General features: G+C 42.9%; 1 protein-coding gene across 5 annotated transcripts in view; it reads right to left on the bottom strand.

The window, feature by feature from the left end:
• MBNL3 (muscleblind like splicing regulator 3) overlaps positions 1 to 20,063 on the bottom strand; it is a 239,377-nt gene that overhangs the window by 215,687 nt on the left and 3,627 nt on the right. The gene's annotated exons all lie outside the window — the stretch shown is intronic.

The raw sequence follows: 20,063 nt of genomic DNA, 5'->3' as shown, positions 1-20,063 counted from the left end.
GACTCTTACAAGGGGAACAAGGCAGGGCTGCCCTATTTCTCCTTACTTGTTTTCAATGGTGATTGAGGTGTTAGCTATTCATATACGGTCCAATACCCTTATTCAGGGCTTACGTGAAGACCCTCTTGTGGACACCCTGGCTGGCTCTGTATGCGGATGATTTAATTTTATATTTACAAGACACAGCTGAATCCTTATCTGAAGAATTTGTCACTATACAGTCCTTCGCTGGCTATTCTGGTTTATGTATTAATTGGCAATCTGTTGTCCTTCCACTAGATACTGACAACATCAAAGAAGCATCTTTGCAATCCCAATTGCAAGTGGTTAAACACTTTAAATAGTTAAGTTTATAGATCGTAGCAGACAAAACAGAATTTTTTCACCTAAATATTGTTTAACTGTTGCATTTTGTCCGTGAAAAGTTTTTAATTCTTGGAGTCAGTTCCCATTAAACGTAATTGGCAGGATTCATCTGGTCAAAATTATAATCCTACCTAAAATCCTATACACCCTGGAGCATGTTCATATTTCGGTACCTAAAAAGTTCTTTGTTGAGCTCAACTCACTAGTGACAAGTTTCATTTGGGGTAGAGGCAGAACTAGAGTGAGACTTCAATCCCCGCAGGCCCCTAAATAATTTGCTGCTTTAGCTCTCCTTAATTTCTACATTTATTATCTGGCAGGTAAACTTAGATACTTACATACACCTGGATACATGAGCAGTTAGAGCATCCCATCTCAGAACAATTCTTGGCTAAATATGTTAAAGGGGGTAACCTTCTGGCATACTTGGAAAGCCCAAATTCTCAACTAATCGGCAGTGGCACTTGGATTCATAAACTAGCTTTTTCACAATGCTTTGCTATGGAATAACTGATCAGTTAAAATGCATCAGTTTTTCAGCATACAGTGTAAAAGAAGTCTTACACAGCTGACACTCGGTTCTGGCAAATTGCAGAGCAGAATGCAGGAATCACTCCAACTACAGTTATAAATGTCTGAGTCAGGGGAGCACAGATAAGTCTAATGTACATAATTACTTACACAATTCACTTGGATCTAGAGAACGACTGATCCTGAACATCTTTATAATCCCGACACAGTAAATACCGAGGTCCTGAGGCTGATTAGGCTCAGATCCTATATAGTATGTAATGAAAGATGAGTTGGCAGCTTTGGCTGGTTTGGAGGATCCTTGTATACGCCGTGACACAGATACAGATCATGCTGACTGCTGCTGGGAACAAGCTGACTACTGCAGACATTTGCCAGCACATATCACTGATTCCCGTCTGCCTCTCACTAGTCGCATGCCGTGTAATGTAGTGCTGTGAGGGCCTGGATCCTGCTTCATACAGAAAGATACTATTCTGTTTCCGCAATAATTAAGGAGGACATCACAGGTGCAAGACAAATACATCTGATGAAATGTCAGAGGAATAAGCAGATGAGGTCCCTGTTGCCCAATCGTAGTCTATGGGTAACTAAAACAAGTGTGTAATGTGCTGTATGAGTTGGGCGCACAGGAATTGCCAACCATCCAGGCTGCATAAAAATGTGGACAGAGAAGCTTACTATAAGTACTGTACCTGCATTAACTGGTGACCCCTATGCTTCCTGTGCAAACTGTGGTATGGGTATTGCATGCAAATCCCTGCATATTGAGCACTGTGCATTGTGATCTAGCTTAGACGCTGTCTGTGCTCGCTTGCTGAAGACTTGAAAAGAAAAAAATGACTTAATTATTCATCAAGATACAGTACTATGGTATACTTTATGTGCTGAGTATCACAATTTCTGATATGGTAAACTTCCGATATAGTAAACTACTTTGCACCGTCCCTTAGAGTTTACTATAAAGGGATTCTACTGCATAGACAAACCCGATGCCCATTCTAACTTGAACCCTCCCCTCCTAGTGCCTAAATCTAATACCCCATGGTGGTGTGACACATCACAGCACTATTCTCTCAGTCCAGTGCTCCCAGGGGTCCCTACACTCAACCTTGGACTGACACTAGAACGGCGAATATGGGCGGGGAGGAAGTTATCCCTAGGAATGCCTACTTGTACCGCCAGTAAATAAATGAACTGCAAAAAAAACCCCAACAGCATAACTCTACTCCAAGTTCCCTTTGCTGCCTTGTCAGCTTTTCTGTTTCGTCGCCGTGTCCTCTCATCTGCTATGACGCTGACCTGGAAGTACTTCCGGGTTACTTCCAGGTCAGTGCCATAGCGCTAATAGTTCACATACTAGTTGCTAACATTGATGGCATTTTTTAAAACATGGCATTTTTTAACACATTTTCACTCATACATCTGCTTTAATTTGAAAGCTGGGAGCTAGAGTTCAGCTACAGCAAATTTTTCTTACTTTTGCCCCCCTTCTGCTCTCCTAGAAATGAATCCATTGAAATATGTATGCGTGCAAGCAATGCAGACCAAAGCAGAGCTCAAACCGTCTGATACTGCTTTGCAGATGCATTTCTTGCCATTAAACGACTACAAAATGTGTGCTCATCTTTTATGCAAAGACAAGTTGACATTAACAAAAATGTAGATCTAAGGATAATTTGTAAGATTTGAGACTCTGTCAGATTCCTTAATGGAAATAGCAAGGAGAAAATTTGTTAAACCTTCATATACAGTAAATGCATATTCACGGTTCAAAATGAAACTTATAAGCTCAGGGCCGGTTCTCTGCAAACTTGTGAGGATGCCCCCCCCCCCCGATTTAGAGTGATATGATCGCATAGCACCCCTCAATTTACCCTGCTTCATTTAATGTTTTCCCATTACAACTCAACACAATATCACACTGGCTAACTGTGAGTCTGTGACAAACAAACTGCTCACCCTCAGCCATCCATTCCTCCTCAGTCAGGACAGCAGTGCCACCTCCTCCCTTCTGCTGTGCAAGTCAAATGAAACACTGCTGCTCTCCTGCCTCCCCATGGGGCTGCTGCTGTACACACGCTGGATTCACTCAAAATTCCTGGTTGAGGAGAGGAGGTCTTTCTCAGCCGCTATGGCAGAGTTCACTCCAGCATGTACGTAGTCTAAGGAACAATTAGGGACATAAAATGTCCAATGTACTATTCAAATCTGCCTCACACTGTGGGCTTTAATCACTAAACTGTGATAACGACCGCGCTAGCGTTTTTGCACGCAATTTCGCGTTCTGCACACAATCGCAAATTTGCACACAAAAAACTTGCGATTGCACGCGAAAATGCTAGCGCGACTGTGATAGGAGTTATCACAGTTTACTAACTCAAGCCTTATAAATACACAATAATAATGTGTGCTTAGTGCCAGGTGCCTCATCACAGAATTTCGAATTGGGGTTTTGTGCTATTTGCGGTATTTATTACTCAGGGTTTTTTTTGTTTTGTTTTTTTAAATCCTGTCAGTTTTCCCCATTTAAATGCAGTGTTATCAGTATGATGGGTTATGGGGTGAGCATAGTCACAATATATAAACGTTCACATCTTCAGTTTCAATAGGAAAATAAATAATTCTCCTGAGGTGAGATTGTTTCCATGTGGCAGGTCCTGGCCTCCATCTAATCTGTCCCTCCTGTGTTGACCTGCCTCATTCTCCTGCCACCTTACATAAATGAATGCTGAAAACACCACAAGGTAGAATACAGATGACAATTTTAGCAGACTTAAAAGTGGACCTGAATTCAGAACTTCCTCTCTGCTCTAAAAGCTATGCAACAGCATAATAGTCTTTAAAGAAAAACATTTCTTAGTTACATCTGATACAAATCCTGCAATAAATCTTCAGTGTGTCTACTTCCTGCTTTCATGGAAGTAGACATATTTTTAACATCCTGTATTATCCAAATTACGGTAGTGATTAGTCACAGATAAGGGGGAATTAGGGCTGGAACCTACTAGAGCGCTTTTTTGAGCGTTTAGGGAGTGCTTTAAATCGCTAGCGATTTCATTAAGTGCTCTGCCAATGTAAATGAATGTAACAAATTCCACAGTAGCGATTGTGATTAGCAAAATCGCAATCGCAGGACAGGCAGCATTTTGGGAGCGTCTGCGCTTCACTGTAAATCACTGAAGCGCTGGCAAATTGCTCATGAAATCGCTACACATAGCGATTTGTGTGCGATTTTAAATAACTGCAAACTGTAACAAAAATGAAAATAATTTGAAAGGACCAATCAGAATTAAAAACGCTTTTTGCAAATCGCTATCACAATTGCTGGCAAAAAGCTTACACTTTAAAATCGCCATCAAAATTGCCAGAAAACGCTCAAGAAATCGCCTACAAAACGCTTATTAAAAACGCTAGCGGTTACGCTATCGATTTGCGATTTGTAGTGGGTTCCAGGCCTCAGACAAGCTAAACTCTCTAAATACATATAGGGTACATTTCTCTCTGTTTTCCTTTTGTCCTATGCAAGTGTTCAGGTCCACTTTAAATATCGCAGCAAAAGAATAGATAGATGGACTTACACTAGCTCAAGCTAGTCAGTGTACTCTAAGCACATAAAAAGACTGATCCAAAACCTGTTGGCATCTGTGACCTCATACACTCATTCTATAAAAGTGCAACTCTTCATAAAGTATTTGTGTACATATACTTAAATGTGCCTATAATGCCTAAGCGGCTTCCAGCAGGTTTTCAGCACTACAGATGGCATTGGGGGCATAGAATTTGGCATTCTTTGCATTCATTTACAGGATCTTCTAAAAAAAATTAGCATATTGTGATAAAGTTCATTATTTTCTGTAATGTACTGATAAACACTAGACTTTCATATATTTTAGATTCATTACACACAATTGAAGTAGTTCACGCCTTTTATTGTTTTAATATTGATGATTTTGGCATACAGCTCATGAAAACCCAAAATTTCTATCTCAAAAAATTAGCATATTTCATCCAACCAATAAAAGAAAAAGTGTTTTTAAAACAAAAAAATGTCAACCTTCAAATAATTATGTTCAGTTATGCACTGAATACTTGGTCAGGAATCCTTTTGCAGAAATGACTGCTTCAATGCGGCGTGGCATGGAGGGAATCAGCCTGTGGCACTGCTCAGGTGTTATGGAGGCCCAGGATGCTTCGATAGCGGCCTTAAGCTCATCCAGAGTGTTGGGTCTTGCGTCTCTCAACTTTCTCTTCACAATATCCCACAGATTATCTATGGGGTTCAGGTCAGGAGAGTTGGCAGGCCAATTGAGCACAGTAATACCATGGTCAGTAAACCATTTACCAGTGGTTTTGGCACTGTGAGCAAGTGCCAGGTCGTGCTGAAAAATGAAATCTTCATCTCCATAAAGCTTTTCAGCAGATGGAAGCATGAAGTGTTCCAAAATCTCCTGATAGCTAGCTGCATTGACCCTGCCCTTGATAAAACACAGTGGACCAACACCAGCAGCTGACATGGCACCCCAGACCATCACTGACTGTGGGTACTTGACCCTGGACTTCAGGCATTTTGGCATTTCCCTCTCCCCAGTCTTCCTCCAGACTCTGGCACCTTGATTTCCGAATGACATGTAAAAGTTGCTTTCATCCGAAAAAAAAGTACTTTGGACCATTGAGCAACAGTCCAGTGCTGCTTCTCTGTAACCCAGGTCAGTAGCCTCTGCCGCTGTTTCTGGTTCAAAAGTGGGGTCATGCTTCCATCTGCTGAAAAGCTTTATGGAGATGAAGATTTCATTTTTCAGCACGACCTGGCACCTGCTCACAGTGCCAAAACCACTGGTAAATGGTTTACTGACCATGGTATTACTGTGCTCAATTGGCCTGCCAACTCTCCTGACCTGAACCCCATAGATAATCTGTGGGATATTGTGAAGAGAAAGTTGAGAGACGCAAGACCCAATACTCTGGATGAGCTTAAGGCCGCTATCGAAGCATCCTGGGCCTCCATAACACCTGATCAGTGCCACAGGCTGATTGCAGTCATTTCTGCAAAAGGATTCCCGACCAAGTATTGAGTGCATAACTGAACATAATTATTTGAAGGTTGACTTTTTTTGTTTTAAAAACACGTTTCTTTTATTGGTCGGATGAAATATGCAAATTTTTTGATAGGAATTTTGGGTTTTCATGAGCTGTATGCCAAAATCAACAATATTAAAACAATAAAAGGCTTCAACTACTTCAGTTGTGTGTAATGAATCTAAAATATATGAAAGTCTAATGTTTATCAGTACATTACAGAAAATAATGAACTTTATCACAATATGCTATTTTTTTTTAGAAGATCCTGTATTATGCTGGGAATACACGTTAAGTTTTTACTTTAGATAGATGGGTTCGATAGATAAATTCCAACCTGTTGGATCTGGTCGATTCTACTTTCGTTTCGATTCTCCTCATTCAAGTGAATGTAATTGATAAGAAAAGATAAGGAATCGAGAGGAGAATCGAGCAGTGAATCGAGAGTAGAATCGAACGAAAGCGAAAACGACGGCAAAAACGAACGCAAAAACGCATCCTGTATTCCCAGCATAACTAGGCCCCTGAGTTCCAGACAGTGGGCTAGTGATTAGTCATTACTAAATGCAAACAATAGAAGTGACATACTTCATTTTTAAAACACAGCTAAAATTAGCAAAGCAAGTACACTGCATCACTGATCAGAACATAAGTACACCAAAACAACAAAACAAAGAAAAAAAAAACTATTTACTGCCTTTGTAGTATTTTTGTACGTCATTCTCTGTTCTTAAATATTTATCCGAACGTGAAAATGTGTTGCGTATTGAAATATACCAATAAAAAAAAATCCATAGCGTTTTTTTTTTCTTTTAAATCTATAGATTTCTTCATAAAACTTGAACAGATGACAAAAATGGAGGCGTGGCTAGCTACATTAAACCAATCAGATAGATTCTTGCTGCTATAATGTTCACATGAATGCCTTTGAAAGAGAGTTTATGTCACACTGTTCACAGCATGTCAGGCAGGTCTAACTAACTCTGCCAAGCATTGCCAGACACTTGATAGTGTGAGTAAGAGTGGGTGACTGGTTCACTCTAATTACAGGATTAAATGGCAGGTTCAACATGCAGTGTAATTGACTCTTGCTTGGAGTGTAATCTGATCCTTAACCATTGCTTAACTACAATTTAATGTTGCATAAAGAACAAACCTCAACAGGCATGACTGTTTTCCTATATCTCTGGACACAGTTGCAGAGTTTTTTTGTTTTTAATTTTGTCTGTGTAGAAGCTCCTTGATTGGCTGATCTCAATACATGTTAAACTACCTGGTCAATAATCTATAGTCTATATTGTACACTGGCCACTTCCTCCACCACATACTGTCACTCTCTTCTCAGATTCAGTATGTGCCCACCCATACAGTTTGAAGAGCAGAATGATGCAATACAAGAAGTAGATGGTAGTGCCCATCACATTGAGTAACATCTGGGTAAAGCCCAAAAGTCTGTCAGATGGAGAGTGTCCCTATTGCTGATAGTCACTTGATTATTGCAGAGTGTCGATAAACCTAAGAAGACCTCAGGTATTGTGCAGCTAATTACTCAAGCAAGAAGAGGAAATACCTGGGTTGTCTTTACCAAAACTCATAGTAGATTTTCTGGGCTAGTTTGTGCACTGACAGTCAGTTTTCGGAACTGATAGCTGCCTGCAAATCAAAATGGAAAGCTGTAGCCCACTAAAGCATTTTAGCTGCATTTCAGAATTGCTGGCGATTTGGAGCAATTTAATAGAGGAAAGTAGGGCTCAAAATAGCTTTCCTTTAAATCGCTCCACAAATCACTGCAAAATCATGTTGCAAAATCTCTCTCAGCTTTTTGAGAGTGATTTTCAAATGCAAATTCATAGCTACCAACTGTCCCTTTTGGGAGGGACAGTCCCTCCTTGGGAAAACAATTCCCATCCCTATTTCTTTCTTATTTGTCCCTCTTTGTTGACTGACATACAGATCTAGGAAAATATGTGCATTTTTCTAGTGAAAAAATGTGTCTAATACCATCTTTTAAATTGATATATTTCTTGTTTTAAATTGTAATATGAAGGGAAACTATCGATGATAAAAAAGGACTACTTGGTTTCGAAGCAGTTATATTCAGCGCAGGAGATTTGCGCGCAGCCGGCGCCACCATTGGCTGTAATAGGAATCATGGCTATAGCGGCGCACACTGAGTAACTTCAGCGCCGTCAGAAGACGGAGCAGAAGTTACATTTTAAAACACTATAATTTGGCCGCCAGCTATAGCTGGAAGCTGAATTACATCATTCCCCACTATTCACGTGGACCTGGAGGAGGAATGGTAATTAACGTCGCCAGAAACTTGTGCAGCAGCAGGATAAGCCTGTATCCTGCGCCCAAGTCTCCAGATGCTGATTACATATGTATGCCTTGATTTGAATTAGTAAACAATGTCTTATGCCATTTTTAGTGGTGTACATGACTAAGGGTGTGGCAAGGGCGTACCTGGGGGTGTGATAGGGGCGTGCGTTAAAGGTATCCCTCTTTCTCACCGTAGAAAATTTGAGGTATGCAAGTAGGTTCCCGGCCTAAAAGTGAAGCCACGCATAATCCAGTGGATCTGAAGGAGATGTCTTTCCAGCAGGTCCAGGACAGGAGTGGTGTGATGACATCACACTCTGCACAGCGCCACAAGCATGCAGAAGGCAGACAGGCTACCTAGTCAGTCACCCACTTGGGACAAGCATGCAGCTTGTGACTTACCAGGCTTTATGGGACACAGTATATGCTTGTTTCAGGGCAGTGACTCAGTGTGGAGTAATGCCAGGAACAACATGACTTTCTCAGAGCTTCGCTTTTCAAAACTAACTATGACTTCACCCGAATTTCTGTTATAAATGCTGTAAAATGCTTTATCTCATGTTCATTATATGCATCCATGAATACATGAAGAGGCATCACTTACACAATAATTCCTCAGCGTCTGTGTGATTAGGGTGTGGCAAACGCGCAGCAATTGCTTCATGTTTATCTTCCCCATTTCTATGCAGAGGAAGCACAAGGTAGATTAAAAAACAATATTCTTTTGAAATAAGAAGAAGGTCACCAATTGAAACCATGAAGAATTACAACAGCGACCTTTGAAGAGGTCAGAATACAATTTGCCCTCTATGGCACCACATGGGGGTTCAAACTGAACAGGCAGTGAACATGTCACAAACTATGTGGAGATTAAGTATTAGCTAGGAGGGGAGACCCCATGCAGCAAATGGATTAAACCAACTGACAAAGAGTCCATGTCAGAAGTCAAGTGTCGCAGCCGTCAAAACCCTGTCATGTTTTGAAGCGCTGCCGTATTCAGCTGGGATCCATCTAGGATATAGGACAATGAGGTAATCACTCAGCATGGATGCTCTGGAACATTTCCTTTCTGGGACAGACACTGCTACCGCTTCTTTATAGAGGAAGTCCTGTGGTGAATTGGGCCAAAGAGGACCAAGGGAAAAAAATATATATCTGCAGGCACAAATCACCCAGTCATACAGGTTTACCCATAATTCCTGATAGTACATAGTACATGTGTTATCTTTAGCAACCAATCGGAATAAAAAGCTTAGAAACAAATCAATGGTGATTTCCAGTTAACTGATAACTGTTAATAAATTCCAACTTGCCTGTAAATTTAAAGGAAACATCAGAGGAAAAAAATGAGTTTTACTTACCCGGTGCTTCCTCCAGCCCCTGGCAGCCGTCCTGTGCCCTCGCTGCAGCTCCCAGTCCCTTTGCCAGGTTGGCATCTACTGCACCTGCACGAATGTCATGGTCTGGAGCGTTCTGCAGCAGACCACATGGGCACAGGACGGCTGCCAGGGGCTGTATGAAGGCCCAGGTAAGTAAAGCTCTTTTTTTCATCCTGATGCTTCCTTTAGGGCTGGAACCCACTAGAGCGATTTTTTGAGCGTTTAGGGAGCGGGAGAAATCTCTAGCTTTTTCGCTAAACGCTCTGCCAATGAAAATGGATGGTGCAAATTCCACAGAAGCGATTGCGATTAGCAAAATTGCAAACGCAGGACATGCAGCATTTTGTTAGCGTTTGCGCTTCAATGTAAAGTATATAGTTGCTGGCGTAATCGCTCATCAAAACTTGCACGGAACGATTTTGCTAGCGCTTTAAAGTTAATGTACACTGTAACAAAATTAAAATTAATAGAAAGGACTAATCAGACTTTAAAACACTAATCGCTACACAACCGCTGGCAAATTGATACACTTTTTAAAATCGCTCCCTAAAACGCTCAAGGAATCGCTTACAAACTGCTCATACAAAACGCTAGCGATTGCGATTAGCGATTGCGTTTTGCAGTGGGTTCCAGGCCTCAAAGAGGAACTTTAATGACACATAGTAGAATGCAGTACATTTTTCAGGGTACCCACTTTTACATGAAATAGCCTGGATTCAGCATTAGAAACACTTCCCATAGCTCTATATTGCTGTATATTGGTATGTAGCCCCGCCTTCCCATTGAGGCTAAGGCTAGGCTGTTTATTATTCGGGCTTTAGAACAATAAGTAAACAAACATTCCGTAGAGATCACCTATCAGTAGTAAAGATGTTCACCCTTGTGAGACATTTCAGGAAGTAATTCAGATAAAGACAAGAAGGGAAAAGCGCTCACTGTGGGATTATCATCATTGCATTTGGGGAAAATGAGTCTTCGCATGCCTGCCCGTATATTGTTGCTGATACAGTAATCTGTGCGCCATTGCCTAGACTTAAATCTATTTTAGCAAAAATTCTTCTCTGTGCAATTTTTTTTAATGATCATTAATTTTTGTGAATATCCTCAACTGTAACAAGTGATGCAATTTTATGAAAATTATGGCCAAACAAAAATAGCTATATTGGCTGACCACTAGTACTAATGCGATCAGAGAGATTACATACAGCATGTCCTTAGAGCATTTTTTTTACATATGTTTAAGCTTCAGACAAGAGGCTAGAACAGGGTTACATCAGGCTGGCAAGTGGACCTGAACTCTTGCACAGGACAGAAGGAAAACACAGAGAAATGCACCCTGTGTGTATTTAGAGAGTTTAGCCTGTCTAATCCCCCTTCATCTGTGACTAATCACAACTGTAACTTAATCTCTCAGCTCTGTCAGCTGGCTGCCATAGCAGAGCAGCTAATTGGTAAACACAGGACGTTAACAATATGTCTGCTTCCATGAAAGTAGGAAGTAGACACACTGCAGATTTATTGCATGCTTTTTATCAGCTGTCATAACAAAATGTTTATTTCTTTAAATGTTATTATGCTGTTGCTTATCTTTTAGAGCAGAGAGGGAGTTCTGAGTTCAGGTCCGCGTTAAAGAAAAGCATGTGTCTAATGCATGAATGTGTAGGTAGCGTTCAGGGACTACACAGCTGCTTAGTAAGGAAATGATCCAGTAGCAGCCAGTGAGGTGCTGTGGCTGCCGGTGCCACCAACAGAAGAAGAGGAGAGGCAGCACGCTTCAGAATGCAAATGACCACACATTTTTATTCTGCTTGCTGCTTATGTTAACACTGACCATTGTTTTGGGGTCACGCTGTGTCCCTTTCCATTCATTGACTCAGCTTTGAGAAAGGGGTTAATCTGCATTTTGGAGTGTGCTGATCCTCCTCTACTGATGGGATGTCCAAAGCATGATTAACAAAAGGAAATCGTGAGTAAATGCAAGTATTGTTTCTGAGGTTTCAAGCTATGGAGTCTGCTAGTGTAACTATAGGGTACCCTATGAAGAAAGCATATGGCTGAATCTGAGCAGTCTTATTCTGCCTCCACTGCTCACATTTCTAAAGGGAGACTCCATAGCCTTCCTCCTCACCCGACATGTAATCCAGCACTTCTGCCCACAGTCTGGGAACCTATAAGGAGGAGGTATGTGTCAAGTGCAAAAAGAGGCAGCCCAAGTCACAATGGACCTAAACTTTTGCACAGGACAGAGAGAAATGCACCCTGTGTGTTTTTAGAGAGAAGAGCCTGTCTAATTCCCACTCATCTTCAAGTAATCACTAGTGTAATTTGAGCTCTCAGCTGTATCAGCACAGAAATTCTGCAGTCCTCGGCAGACACAGCTAATATGTAATCACAGTATGTTAACCCTTTGTCTGCTTACATGAAAGCAGGAAGTAGACAGATTTATTGCAGGCTTTGCATCAGCTGAAACAAAGAAATGTTTTTTCTTTTAGGCTGCTTCCACACAGGGGCGTTACAGGCGCACGTTAGTGCAGCCTGTAACGCTCCCCAACGTACAGCAATGTAACACAAGTGGGCTGTTCACACTGCCCAGGTTGCGTTACATGTAACGCTGCACGTTGTCCCAAAAGTGCAGCATGCTACGGAGGAGGGTGTGGGGCTTGGCAGTATCTGCACTAGGAGACCAGGAGGAGCAGAAGAATACACTTCTATTGGGATAGTAAGCAATTTTCCCCTAGGTTTGTTTTAGTACCTATAATGCACCCTACTTATTTGATAACAGCCGTAAAATCTGTTCTTACCCAACAGAAAATTATATGCAGTGTGTGCTGATCGGGTTTGAATAACTTGATCAGTGGCGGCTCCAGCTCCAAATTGTTTTTTTTTTTGGGGGGGGGGGGAGCACAAAGGGGGCACAATAGATGGCTTGTGGGACCCATTTGGGAGATCACAATTAATGTTTGTATGGTGAGCTTTATGGTGCCCACTGCCCATACACGATACAATAAAAACGTTCGATTTTCATTAATGTACTACCTGCACTGGGGCCCATAGCTCCTTAGCTACGCCACTGCTCGCCATGTTGCCCTGGAGCCTTGATAGAGATGCTAGGGACCATTAGGTGGATTACATCTTGGACATTCACCTAGCATACCAGCTAAATGATTACTGATACTGCGGCCAAACAATATTACAAAGTGTGCGGTGCAAATTCATTATAGAATATATTCGTTACACCTACCAAGCCAGCCTTCTAATAAAAAGAGTGGATTCAGAATCCAACAACACACTGCAGCAACATCTCTAGGAGTCCCAGACACAAAATGCTAACTTTCCTGCTGAGACTTGATGTCTGCGGACAGAGAGCCGCAGATTCAGTCTTTGATGAGTCTGACTGCCGGATCCAAGACAACAACATTCAGCTAACCAGAGAGACTGTGGTGATTTCTCATGACCTGTCACATCTGTGTCTCTCCATTAATCATTTTCACTGCAGTAACCTTCACAGATGAAATTGGGAGCCTTACATTGAGCCAGTCATGCCACACTCCATCTTGATTAACACACAGCTGGGCAGAAAATGACCCGCCCAGGCTCTACCACCTATGTAGGTTTACCATTAAGCTGAATACGCACCGGATGGCTGAGGTAGATGGATCCCAGCAACATCACTGGACCACGAGCGTTCCCCGATCCATCTTCCTATGGGCAGGTACACACGACGGGCGCAAACGGGAAGTTAATTGATAGCAGTACTTTGTGTAGAGTGGTTGGGGATCTTATAAATCCGATCCACCATGACGGTCCTTATTGCCGTGTGTCGCCAAATGTTGTTTGCGTAATTCATGCTCTTGTACCCACGTCGCAAGCTTGTAGAAATGATGCTCGTCGCTCATAAAATTGACGGTCATCAGAAAAATTACTGGAAAAATCATGTAGTGGGTACGGGCCTTTACTTTAGGGCTAGTTCAGACAGAGTTTTGTGGCAGTTCTTGACTGTGGTTCCCTGGCGGTTAACCACTGCACAAGAGTCTTCAAAATGCTGTCTTGATTGGCAGGTGGAGGAGCCAATATCAACTATGATGGCTAATCATGGTTCTCGAACATTGTGTGCAGCAACCATCACATGGTTCTGCTGCTAAACTGCTGGCTTGTACTGAAATGCCGTACGAATGCCTGTCAACTTGGTTGCACACAGCAACAGTTGATGGGAATCTAGCAAAGCTAAAATTCTTTTGCCACTGCCCATCCCTGACAGCAGGCATTTGTCAAACGTCTGACAAGTTCCTGGTAGCTGCCCATCAGCAACTTTGTACTGCTATGTGAAAAAGTTTACATGGCTGACGGCAGCAGATCTGAGAGAGTGTGAGTCTAGAAACTGCATCATTCTCAACTAGAACATTTTGAGGCTGCCATTTCTTAACTCACTAAAATACCACCTGTCTGGAAGGACTGCTGATCCCTGGGCCTTTCTGAATAACTTACCTGGAACAATATGCAGATAGCTCACTGCCTTGTGGCCAAACTAAAAAACAAACAAACAGTTTTTCTTTTTTTTTTTTTACTAAAAAGGACTAAAGGGCCCTTATTAAGTTTGCTTTATGTCCTAAATTTTCTCATATGTGATATTTTCACATCGTATCCAGGGCCGGATTTGTACTCTTTACCGCCCAAGGCCGCTGTCACCAGCCGCCCCCCTTCAGTATAGGTAGCAAGATGACCCCTCCCCCTTCCCTCCAGTATAGGTAGCCAGATGACCCCTCCCCCCTTCCCTCTAGTATAGGTAACCTGATGACGCCCTTAATCCCTCCTTTTCCAACTTCCCCCCTTTCAGTATAGGTAGCCAGCTTTCCTTCACCGCAGCAGCCATCAGTGTCTTTCATTTCTCAGCTTATCTCCAGTGCAGAAGCTTCCTTTTCCCCTCTGTCTCCAATGCTGCCCAAGGCCATAGCTGCCTGCCACAATGCAAATGTGCACAGAGAGTAAGGTGGCTGCTGCACAGGTGGCTAGCAGGAGAGTACCATGGTCAGGCGCTCACATGATCTCCCTGCATTGCAGCATTTGCAAGTTTGCAAATGCTGCATAAGGTCAGCCTGATGCTTTTGTGCCCTTGCTACTGTGGTGCCCTTGGCCATGGCCTAGGTGGCCTTGTCCTAAATCCGTCCCTGATCGTATCAATAAAATGCCTTTTAAAGTGAACCTTAAGCCAAATAAAAAAAATTAGTTTTTTTACTCACCTGGGGCTTCCCTCAGCCCCCTGCAGCTGTCCAGTGCCCTCGCAGCCTCGCTCCGATCCTCCTGGACCCGCCGGCGACCACTTCCGGTTTCGCCGTCAGGACCCGACAATAGCTCCCTCTATGTCACCGGCGGGTCCAGGAGGATCGGAGCGAGGCTGTCCCAGCGCCAGACCTCAGAATCAGCCGGCGACCAGTGAGTGCTGGCGCTAGGACCTTGTGCACATCACACTGATATGCGGAAGTGACATCACTTCCGCGAACGCAGTGCGATGTCCACAGGGGTACCGTGAGCCCGCTCTCACTGGTCGCCGGCTGATTCTGAGGTCTGCTGCTGGCTGCTGGGATGCAGTGAGGATGGCGAGGGGGGGAAAGACCACTAACGGTGAGTGGGGTCCCTGTCACTGAACATGGGGGGTGGGAGCATCTGTCACTACCTGCACTGGAGGGCACCTGTCTACCTAAACTGGTTGGCACCTGTCACTGCCTACACTGGGAGGGGCACCTGTCACTACCTAAACTAGAGGGCACCTGTCTACCTAAACTGGTTGGCACCTGTCACTGCCTACACTGGGAGAGGCACCTGTCACTACCTAAACTAGAGGGCACCTGTCTACCTAAACTGGTTGGCACCTGTCACTGCCTACACTGGGAGGGGCACCTGTCACTACCTAAACTAGAGGGCACCTGTCTACCTAAACCGGTTGGCACCTGTCACTACCTACACTGGGAGGGGCACCTGTCACTACCTAAACTAGGGGGCACCTGTCTACCTTAACTGGTTGGCATGTATCACTACCTACCCTGGGGGGCACCTATCACTATCTAAACTAGGGGGCACCTGTCTACCTAAACTGTTTGGCACCTATCACTACCTACCCTGGGGGGCATCTGTCACTACCTAAACTGTGGGGGCCTCTGTCACTACCTAACCTGGGGTTTCACCTGTCACCACCTAAACTGGGGGGGGGGGGGGGTGTCCCTGTCACTACCTAAAACTGGGGGCTCCTGTCATCACCTAAACTAGGGGGAGTCCCTGTCACTACACATGGGGGAGACCTGTGTCAGAGGAGCTCACAATCTAATCCCTACTATAGTCCTAGTCTAATGTCCCACCATTGCTAAGTTCATGTAAATTTGACTCCACCCTTGACCACACCCACTCAGATTTATGTTATTGTCTAGGGCTGCTTTGATTGACAGGAAAAGCCAGGGAGGATGGGCATCGCTGATTGAAATCCCTCAACAACAGACTTCATTGCCGGGGACAAGGGATGAAGGACCTACATATAGAGAGGAGGAATAGGGACCCAAGGGAGATTTCCTGGGGAGGTGATTATTACCTTTTTTTAACTATGTTAGTTCAAATTAAGTTTAAAAAAAAAAAAGTATCATGTATAGCACTAAATTTCTATTTTGCCCAACGACATTTTTTTTTATGCCCAGATACGGGCTTTAGGCTTGCCAATGACATGTCAGTTCATCTGACAATCTGCTAGTGCTCTAGCTGCTGTCTTCCTACCAATCATTAAAAGAAGACTCAGCACACTACTTGTTCTTTCCCCCAGTTCAATAGTTACCTGCCCCAGTGCTGCCTCAGCAGAAAATCTTCAAGCTGAAATGTGGCCCAAGGCAAGATGCTAGCCACATAAAAGGGTTTGCTGAGGGGTCCCATGGGTTGTTGCTGGTTGCAACCCACTTCAAACTGACAATGTTTCAACCAGAAACTGTCCCTGGAGTGCTCCGCTGGTTGGGAAGGCAGTATGCTGTCCTTGTTTTACTGCCTACAGTGACGCACATTTGAAGCTTGGAGGGTCACATAAAATAACATGGAGGGCCGCATCTGACCTGCAGGTCTTGTGTTGGACACCTGTGCTCTAAACCATTAATCCTCAGTCCAGTTTCAGACCATCAACAGGCAATAGCACCGCATTGCACCATCAAAAACAGGGCTTCAGGGAACACCACGCTATTGTGCGATGTTCCCTGTCTGGCCACCGGCCAAGCAGGAAGTGACGTGCGCTTGCCATCACTTCCTGCTTCAGGTATGCGGAAGCGTATTGTTTAAATACGCTTCCACACATGCGCGCTACAATGGTGATTTTAAAAGAAAATCCACGTGCCGCCATAGACTAACCTGACTTCTGGGCCGACGTAGATCGCCGCAACTCGACGCAGAAGCCCCGTGGTAACATAGTTCTTGAACTGCGTTGGGGAAGTGGCAAAAACATCACTTCTGTCGCTTTGCGCCGTAATATCGCCATAGACTTTCAATGTACGACGGTGGGGTGCGGCAAAAATACCGTACCACCTTGGTGTGAAAGCGCCCTCAGAAAATGAGTACTATTCTGTGTTGTCATGTTACAAGGACCATTTCTGCTCATCTTCTTGTCCTATCACCCTGGCCCTATTCCACGTGCTCCTCGCCTTGTAAAAAAAAAAATGTGGACATGTAATCATGTCATCGCATTCTGGAGCATCATCATTCCACCGTGAATTTTTTGCAACTCCATTTCCTTTTTCCACGTACAACAATCTACACTTATAGGGAGACTGGCACTAGCCAACCGTTATTGTTTGGGATCCAGTCATGGGGAGCGAGGGGGGGGGGGGGGTATTCTTTTGGGTGCATCTATTTGATTTGGTTTTTTACATGCATACTTTTGCTTCCTATACACTATTTTAATTTATTTTTTATGAATTGTAACTAGGGCTTATTTTTGGAGTAGGGTTTATATTTCCGGGATCCTCAAAAATGGGCAGCACTCCATTGCAGAGATTTTCTTTCAGCACCTTGACTAACATCATCAAACACACTGACTTGGAAGTGACACTGAACTAGACTTGGGCAATAAAAGTTGAGCATATGAGCAGAGGTTGCCTCCACTGATAACTACATGTCTACATTTCCAGCAGTTCTTAAGATAAGAAGGGATAAGAAGAAAGTAGCCTGAACTCTTGAATGTCCTTGTCAGGCAGTGAAGCTATCCATAACATTAAAGGGCCAATGGGGCAGCGTGAAAGGTCAAGGAGGAGGAACACTTTTCTGACACTAGAGACTTCCTTCTGGCAGTCTTAACAGCATTAATACTGGGATAACTCTGGAGCCAGAAAATTGCTCTGTCATGCTGTTTAATGGAAGTTAAACTCTCCTGTACTTTCATCTTATGCACAGGCTGCCTAACTTGACATCTCTTCTGCTTTAAAGGACAACTGAAACAAGAGGGATATGGAGGCTACCATATTTATTTCCTTTTAAACAATACCAGTTGCCTGGCTATTCTGCTGATCCTCTGCCTCTAATATTTTTAGCCATAGATCCTGAACAAGCATGCAGCAGATCAGGTGTTTCTGACATTATTGTCAGATCTGACAAGATTAGCTGCATACTTGTTTCTTGTGTAGTTCAGACACTACTGCAGCCAAGTGGACCGGCAGAGCTGCCAGGCAACTGGTATTGTTTAAAAGGAAATAAATATGGCAGCCTCCATATACCTCTCACTTCAGTTGTCCTTTAAAACTCCCATTCAGAAGACTAAAGCTAAATACCCAGCGGCAGATATGATCAGGGAAATGATCGTTCGTCAGTGACAATCCATGATCCATCTGGCCGAATCTGCAATCGTTTGTGGTAGCGGAAACAAACAATTGTAGAAACGATTGTTTACACGATCGCAGCAAAACCCGCAAAAAATTGATGAGGATCAGAATTATCCTCAACGACTTCATCGGACATGTCAGTCGTTCAAAAACAAACGATCGCTACAGGTGTCGTGCGTTGTTAAACATTGTTTAATGGATTTTCATTAAATGATATTGCGCAATATGGAGAAAAAAATCATTTGTTGCGCACGATAGTTTGCAAAAACTCATTTAGTGGGTATTGGCCTTTACAAAGCTACAGACACCTCTCTGACTGTGCGTTCCCATCTCGACCCATAAGTACAAACCAGGCACTCAGTTTACAAAGCATATGGTACTACTTTTAGAATAACTGGAGCTGGGCTATAGTATAGTTATATATATATATATATATATATATATATATAGATAGATAGATAGATAGATAGATATATTCTCCTTTTTTTTTATTTGATGTCTTTTACACTTGGAAAAATACTGTAAAGCATTTGTTTATGAAATTCAGTCCTGCATTATGACATATATGATGCAACAGCACAGGCAATTACTGAAACTCCATAAGCTTTGAATGAGTAAGCAAGACGATGCTACGTTGAATTTTGGATTCAAATGGATAAGGGAGAAAATAAAACAGACGACTAATTTCTAGCAGAAAGCAGGGTAGTCCGCAATGCGTTCAACATATTACTTCCACTCACAGAGGACACAAGATGGCTAAAACTTCAACATATTGTATAGAACTGGCCATACATTCAAGTTTTATCGGACTTCCAGCACTACATTTCCGGATACTTTACCATCACCAGCATACCCAAAGTGGCATAAAAACACACACTTGCTGAAACAACAGAAAAAAAGTCATCGGAAAGTCTATAAACCAAATAGATTTTAAAAGCAATTATAGCATGGATGATTCTTCAATTCAAAATCTGCTTAATACTTTTTAGCTACTGCAACATTATTTTCTAAAGTTTGTATGAAAATAATCTTTAGAACATTGAACAGATGGAACTACATCAAATAAGAATTACTGGCATTCTGGCAACAAAATGAAGCAAGAGAAGATGAAAACAAAATTCAAGATGCTAACTTATAGAGGGGGAAAAAACATGCACACACATTTCATATAAAACCTGCAAAAACAGTTCAGATATCTCAAAACCCCACACTGCTACAAAATCCAATCAACTGTGACATGACACCTCCACACCTGCAGAGGTCTGCAGCAGCACAGCAACGCACGACCTAGTGGTGAGCTGAAGGGGTTAAATCATTGCAAGCTTCACCTTATCCAGGATCCCTTTCTTTGTTTCCAGGCAGAATACAGTGCAGATGTGAGACCTGCTACACTGCGCATGCACGCTCAAACTATGCATAAAATTCAGGGGGAGAAATCATCACCCCAAAGTAATCACTGATGTACTTTCTGCAGTTCTGACGGAGGCAATGTTAACACTAACTGACACAGGGTGGTACCGAACTGCTAACTGCCTGTCTTTTACCTATTAAA

Source organism: Hyperolius riggenbachi, chromosome 8, assembly GCF_040937935.1.
Source record: "Hyperolius riggenbachi isolate aHypRig1 chromosome 8, aHypRig1.pri, whole genome shotgun sequence".
NCBI classification, from domain to species: Eukaryota; Metazoa; Chordata; class Amphibia; order Anura; family Hyperoliidae; genus Hyperolius; species Hyperolius riggenbachi.
This window is presented reverse-complemented; position numbering and strand designations above follow the sequence as displayed.